Source organism: Triticum urartu, unplaced genomic scaffold (genome assembly GCF_003073215.2).
Source record: "Triticum urartu cultivar G1812 unplaced genomic scaffold, Tu2.1 TuUngrouped_contig_5722, whole genome shotgun sequence".
NCBI classification, from domain to species: domain Eukaryota; kingdom Viridiplantae; phylum Streptophyta; class Magnoliopsida; order Poales; family Poaceae; genus Triticum; species Triticum urartu.
Genome location: NW_024116420.1, coordinates 1009 through 8247, shown reverse-complemented (window position 1 = coordinate 8247; position 7239 = coordinate 1009). Strand labels below are relative to the sequence as shown.

At 46.5% G+C, this 7239-nt stretch overlaps 1 pseudogene; it reads left to right on the top strand.

Annotated features, from left to right (window-relative positions):
* Window positions 1-5: 5 nt before the first annotated feature.
* On the top strand, window positions 6-1219 carry LOC125529611 (annotated as a pseudogene).
* The last annotated feature ends 6020 nt before the right edge of the window (window positions 1220-7239 follow it).

The following is a 7239-nucleotide window of genomic DNA, read 5'->3' as shown; positions in this document are numbered from 1 at the left end:
TGAGCCACCGGGGCAAGGAGTTCGACGCCGCCATCAAGAAGGCCGAGGCCGACCTGCGCGCGCTCCTCGCCGTCCCCGACACCCACGAGGTGCTCTTCCTGCAGGGCGGCGCCACCACCCAGTTCGCCGCCGCGCCGCTCAACCTCTGCGCCTCCCCCTCCGACCCCGCCGACTTCGTCGTCTCCGGCTCCTGGAGCGACAAGGCCTTCAAGGAGGCCGGGAAGTACTCCGCCGCCGCCGTCGCCTGGTCCGGCAAGGCCGCCAAGTACACCTCCCTGCCGGCGGACTTCGGCGCCCTCGCGCAGAACCCCGGGGCCCGGTTCCTCCACATCTGCTCCAACGAGACCATCCACGGCGTCGAGTTCAAGGACTACCCGGAGCCGAGGAACGAGGCGGGCCTCCTCGTCGCCGACATGTCCTCCAACTTCTGCTCCAAGCCCGTCGACGTCTCCCGCTTCGGCCTCATCTACGCCGGCGCGCAGAAGAACGTCGGCCCGTCGGGCGTCACCATCGCCATCGTGCGCAAGGACCTCGTCGGCCGCGCGCAGCCCGTCACGCCGGTGATGCTCGACTACAAGACGCACGCCGACAACGCCTCGCTCTACAACACCCCGCCCTGCTTCGCCATCTACATCTGCGGGCTGGTGTTCGAGGACCTGCTCGCGCAGGGCGGCCTCGCCGAGGTGGAGAAGAAGAACCAGCACAAGGCCGGCATCCCTTCGTCTGCCCCGTGGACAAGCCGGTGCGGTCGCTCATGAACGTGCCCTTCACGCTGGCCAAGGGGGCCGACTACGAGAAGCAGTTCATCGCCGAGGCGGCCAAGGAGGGCATGCTGCAGCTCAAGGGGCACAGGTCGGTCGGCGGCGTGCGCGCCTCCATCTACAACGCCATGCCGCTCTCCGGCGTGGAGAAGCTCGTCGCATTCATGAAGGACTTCCAAGCGAGGAACCCTTGATCGGCCCGTCGTCGCCATGGTCCTCCGGTATCGCTCGCTCTAGTAGGATGTCTTGTTGTTTATCATATATCATAACATAAGTAGGCTGCAAGATGTTGTGCACCGTCGCTCATATGAGATTTGCTATCCGTCTGTAGTATTAGTATGGTAACCATTTTGCAATGCTGCTGCATCTTCCCCGCGTTTGCGGGACTCTTCTCCATCTGCTCGCTTTTGAGATTGGAACAGGTTGTATTGGGGAATAAAAGTTGATTGATGGCTTCAGATTACCTGTTTATTATGTATGGTCGAGAGTTTATATTATGTTACAAATAGACCCACTCAAGGTTTGGTTTGCTTTTGTGACATCTGAACAAGCAAGTTTGGCGATCATTCTGTCCTAGAGGCAGGATTCTTGTTCTCGGCGTTTTCGTAGATTTTTTCCGGTGCAGGATTCTGTTGTATTAGTATGGTAGCTATTTTGCAATGCCACGGCATTTTCCTGCGTTTACGGGATCTCTTTTCCATTGCTGGCTTTTGAGATTGGAACATGTTGTATTGGGGAATAAAGGTTGATCGATGGTCAATTGTTTTCAGATTCTGATTCTGCTGTATGATTGAGGGCTAAATTCAGGTTTGGCTGCTTTTGTGATCTGTAAGCAAGCAAGTTTGTTGATCATTGTCTCCTAGAGGCACCTGTTGGCTTGCTGTTCTTGTGATCTTGGTAGAGTTTTCTGGGTGCGGAATTCTGTGGAAGATTGGGTGCACTCTTTTGTGTAGCAGCCATTTATGTGATTTATCAGGCAGACAGACAGACAGGTCAATTATGTTGAGGACCAAGCACAGACCAGTGCATCATTACATATTTTTGGTATTTGGAGGTTGGTGAGCAGCAAGCTCCCGAGAGTTTGGTGATCTACTACTAGTATATTTGCTGGTTCCAGTGTCCCTGTCTGTCTTGCCTCAGTCGCCGGGCCGATACGACGAGCTACCAAAATACAGATGCGGGGATGTGACGGCGGTTTGGTGCCGGCCAAGGACCGGAATCACCACCAGCTCTCAAGCTCCCAAATCTCACGGTGGTAAACAGCAAGGTGCCCTGTGGGTTTGTTCTGACTTTTCTTTTTTAGTCCTCTGTTTGATGGTGTCGGCTTTTGGTTTGAGTTCCTGCAGTGAAGCTGTGAGTCGTTTGATCACTCCGTGTGGGTTTTCTTTTCACTCGAGCCCATGATACTTCTGGTACTCCGTAGTATAATCTTCAGAGGCGTGAAGAGCCTGAATTACTGCATCTTTTGCTGCCACTTGGTTAGAAAACAACAATAGTGGCTAAGATTTATCTACTTCCGCTTACTACACCATACGTGTATCCGATCATGTCATACTACTCCGCACCAAAAATACTAAAGTCGTTTCTTTACTAATTTGCTCCCCAAGCCGCATAAATGATCTATTACAGTATCTTATACTCCCTCCGTTTCTAAATATTTGTCTTTCTAAAGATTTCAAATGGTTGCCACATACGGATGTATATAGACATATTTTAGAGTAGATTCACTCATTTTGCTCCATATGTAGTCACTTGTTGAAACCTCTAGAAAGACAAATATTTAGGAACGGAGGGAGTAGGTCACTAGCATTTCTGTGCAGCACATCACAGTGCAAAAGGACGAGGGATGGTTCAATTTCATAATCTCATAAACAAACGCCTGTTTGACGATCATCTCATTCTCCGGAATCTTGATTACACTGTTGCTTCAATCCTTCGTGCGGGGGAAGGATTCCTATAACACGGGCGACGTGAATCTTCTTTCTGATATACTCCACATAGTACTTCGGCTTGTTAATCTGAAAAGAGAAGAAAAATAAATTTCACAGGCTAAATCATCATCTTTCAAAAGCATGCATAATGAAGACTTGAAGAGGTGTTCTCTTTCATATATTACAGTACCTGCTTTCTAATTCCCTCTGCAATCAACGCCTTAGCTCCATCCTCTTTAACCTGAAGGTAAACAGACAACATCACACTACAAGAACACATTCCACTTGCATGCCACACATACAAAAAAGACACTACTACCTACTTCTGGGGTAATGGCTGCCGTGCAGGCACAGTACTGAAGGAAGGAAGATGATAAGAGATTAGCATACATGCATACACAAAGGGAATATCAAGTCACAAGTGCAGATTATCCATAAACCTAAAGAGCCTACCTCCGATTTCATTCTCCCCATGATGTAGCCATCCTCCAGTGCAACTTTCATCCTATGTTGGCGTAATGGAAACCTGTCCAGATTATAAACCTCCTCCAGAGCTTCTCTGAAGCTCATCTGAACATCATTCAAGGCAGAAGTCATGCACTGCCAAGGATATACAGTACTTGTAAAAACGAGAGAGAACTGAATGTGCAGTGCAGATCAGTACTAACCATTCGTTGCGTGACCCGCCGCCAAATCTCAAAATAGACACCATCCAACTCCTTAAACCAAAAACTGTCATAGCCCATGCTCGCTATACACTCCTGAATCGACAGATAGCAATTCTGCTGTGAGATAAGTACTACGCTGTAAGCTACTCCCTCCGTCCCAAAATATAAGAACGTTTTTAACACTAGCATAGTGTCAAAAACGTTCTTATATTCTGGGACAGAGGGAGTACATACATAGAAATAATTCATGTGAGGGAACCTACATGGTAGCCATAGTAAGCCAAAGACGCGCTGATCTTGGGGAAGGTCGTAGCAGCGATCTTCATTGCTTGGAAAGCTCCCCGGGAGGATATGCAGTCCCACTGAGCAACAACAAAGTTGTGAGGGCACTGCAACATATATAGGCAACAGTTCCAGTCCAAGATTTCCGCATAGCCATACTTACCTTATAAGATGGCCGGCGAGCATCTAGATAACCTTCCATCCACTGTTGGCAGAGAAAAAAAAGGTCCTTAGTCCAAAAAGAATATCAAAGAAATGAACAAAGGAAATGGCATCTCCTTAACATGATCTGTGATACATACCTGTAGTCGCTTGAATATTTCCTCGCAGTAATTGGCATACTCTTCTTCAATGACATGGCTACAAAGGAACTCATGGTAGTCACTCCACCTGGCGTACTCAGTACCACCCTACATTGAGAAGGATAGAGAGAGAACACATTTCTTAGAGAATTTTACAACGGTGGACGATACATGACCTAAATAGCTACATTTTAAATAAAGACTTTCAAGCTGGAAACAATAATTTTATTTTAGAGCAGAATGATAAAATACTGAGCAACAAGGTGAAAGAACACTTAGTCGGTTGGCACTATATTTGAGTTAGTCAGTCTGGCCAGTTTATAAGTTGATAAATTAACAAGTTAAACATTTCAGAATACAATATTGCTTGTCTCAGGCAAATATTACTAAAGCTCACTAGATGTAGCATGAACTCGCACCTACATGTAATTGGCCTATAATCTGAACCCTGATATACCTTTTTCTATTATTGTAAGCAAGATTGCCTAGAGATTGCACCTCTCACAGTGGGCAGTATCATGAACATGATACCAATCTACAATACTACCTGCCCAATGCATAGTATCATAGGGGTCATATTTTATATGACATCTTTTGTTATTTTGTAGGATCCATGGGAGATGAACGCATGAGATCAATCTAACTCTTTCTCCATTCAATGATGTGTCACATCAGCTAAATGCCTAGTTGGCACTGCATGATACTCTCCTATGATAGTTTTGGAGACTTTAGTGTGATTGTGACAGCCAGACAGCTGTTCTAACACAATCTACCACAATTACAAATTGAAGGACTCGTCGTGCATCAGAAGATAACTCACATAATTTCGAAGGACTAGGCGTTGGTAGTCACTCAGAGAAGGATCTTTGCAGTAAACAGGGTGGAAATACCAATCAAGTGTCCAATTTTCCTCGATTTGCTTGAAGTATCCCCACTTCTTATGAAATTGCCGATCACACTCGTCCTCAGAAACCTCCTTAAGGCCCAACGTATCGTCCTTTCCCTCCTCTTTCACCTGCAGACGATGAGACGCATGGCGCATAATTAAGATCAAACTAAATGAAACCAGGAGGTTAAATAAAATAAATAATCCAGCACATGTAGCATTGAACGAGCAAATGCATGAAACAGGATGCATGATGTGTGATGATAGATATCTATATAGATGGAACTGCGGATTGAACCTTGTGCCTGTAAGATCTGAAGCGGCACAGTGCATGGTGAACGACTTGCTTATCGAGCTCCTGACTGGTCAGTTTAACAGCATCAGGATAGATCCGAGGCATGGAAGGTAGCTGATCAAAGTAAGCATTGAAATCATCATAGCTGACATGCTCTCCGATGCCCAGATCATTCAGGTTTTGGATCAGAAGCTCCGCCTCTTTCACCTCCTCGCTTTCTTCCTTGGCATGTGCAGTCTCGTCTGAATCGGATTTCTGAAAGTCCTTGGGAGTATCAGCCTCCTCTGCAGGGTGGCCGTGCGCCATGTCTCCACCCAAGCTGGTATCAGCCTCCACCATTGAGGTCTCCCCGCTCGAGACTGTGCGCGCCTTCTTTGTACGGTGCTTGGCGGCGGATTCTTCAGAATCCTGGGCTGATCCTCCGCTCGGGACCGTAGCCTTCTTCTGATGCATGATCTCCCTACTCAATCCCCACACCGCTGCCCCCTCTACGGGACGGGATCCGCCGTCGGCCGGCGCCCCTCCGCCCGAGGCCGCGACAACCTTCTTCTGCAGCGATCGGCCGCCCGAGCCCGTACCCACCGACCACGGCCCCCTTTACCTTTTTTTTTTGAGAAAAATACGGCCCCACTTTACCGGAGAGCTCTCGCTGCGTCGGGCAAACGCACACAGCATGGTCCGGCCCAAGCGGCTCATTTACGTCCGCGTTTTTTTTTCTGTTTCGACAAATATTTGTATATATTGATTGTACTGTAATAGCATGTTAAAAAGTGCATGTTCGCTGAAAAAACATACTAAAAAGTTTGTTCTAAAAGAAAAAAAAAACTAGAGAAAATAAAAAACGCTCACGTACACACATGTAAATGTTCCAGAAAAATTCATCGCAAATTTGAAGAATGTTCGTGTATATTTTTTTTTCAAACTAATGAATAAAAAAAGTTTATCCTCTATTCTTAGCTCAGCAGACGTACCATCATATTAGAATCTGACTACACAGGTAATTGAGACATTGTGTGATGGGGCCTTGCTCCTCTACGGCTCTGCTATTTTCCATGGTTCTAGTGCTTTTGATGAAGTAAGATTCCGATTTTGTCCACGGGAAGACAATGCGGTTGTGCACGGGATAGCCAGGTCTGAAACTCGGAGCTACCAAGACAATGAAAACAGAGAATTAAATTCTCAGAAGGTAGACCGAAAGTTCAAACCAATATAAATCTCTTGAGTTAAATTCTCTTTGGGTGAAATTGTCTTATGAACAATTTGGTTTATGATCTTGTCAGAGTTCAAACCATTTTGCTTGTACACCCCTTGATTATACGGCTGTCCTACACTCAGTGTGAAACTTGGATTCACCAAAAAATCTATAAATTTCATGCTAAGCTGTTGGAGTAGACGACCACTTGAAAACTTGGAGGTAGGGGTCACCATTCATGGTCCAATTTCATAATTTGACAACAATCAACACTTGTTTGACGATTTTCTCATTCTTCACAATCTTAACACTGTTGCTTCAATCATGTGGAGGAAGGATTCCAACAACTAGGAGCTGCCGCGTGGGAACTACGTGTTCGAGGAGCAGGTCATGTGCCTGGTGCTAGACGTGATGGCATGGGATCAGACCGTCATTACCAACTACTCCCTTCGTTCTGATTTACTTGTCATGGTTTTAGTTCAAATTTGAACTAAAACCACGACGAGTAAATTGAAACGGAGGGAGTACCAGCAACAGAACGCGCAAGTCGTCTACGGCCTCGACATGACGTGTTGCCCTTTGCGCCAGCATAGTGCAACAAGCTTGCAGCGTTGCTATATTATTTTGTAAAGAGATAGAACTTGTAGTACTGATCATGTGAAATGCGCCAATGTGGTAGGCAACGATCTTTTTTGAATGAAATGTATTTTAGATTGTAAAGCTGACAAAAAGGGCTGTTGAACAAAACTGCTTCATGGACGACACTTTGGTGGACGATGCCAAGACGATGGTTAATCCAACGGGCAGGGGCTGTTTAGGCTTGGGCTTGAATGGTTGGATATGACATGTCGTTTGTGTTTCGTGTAGTAACCGTCGTGTGTGAAGCAGTGCTCGCTGTTGAATGTGCATTATCCTACCTGGC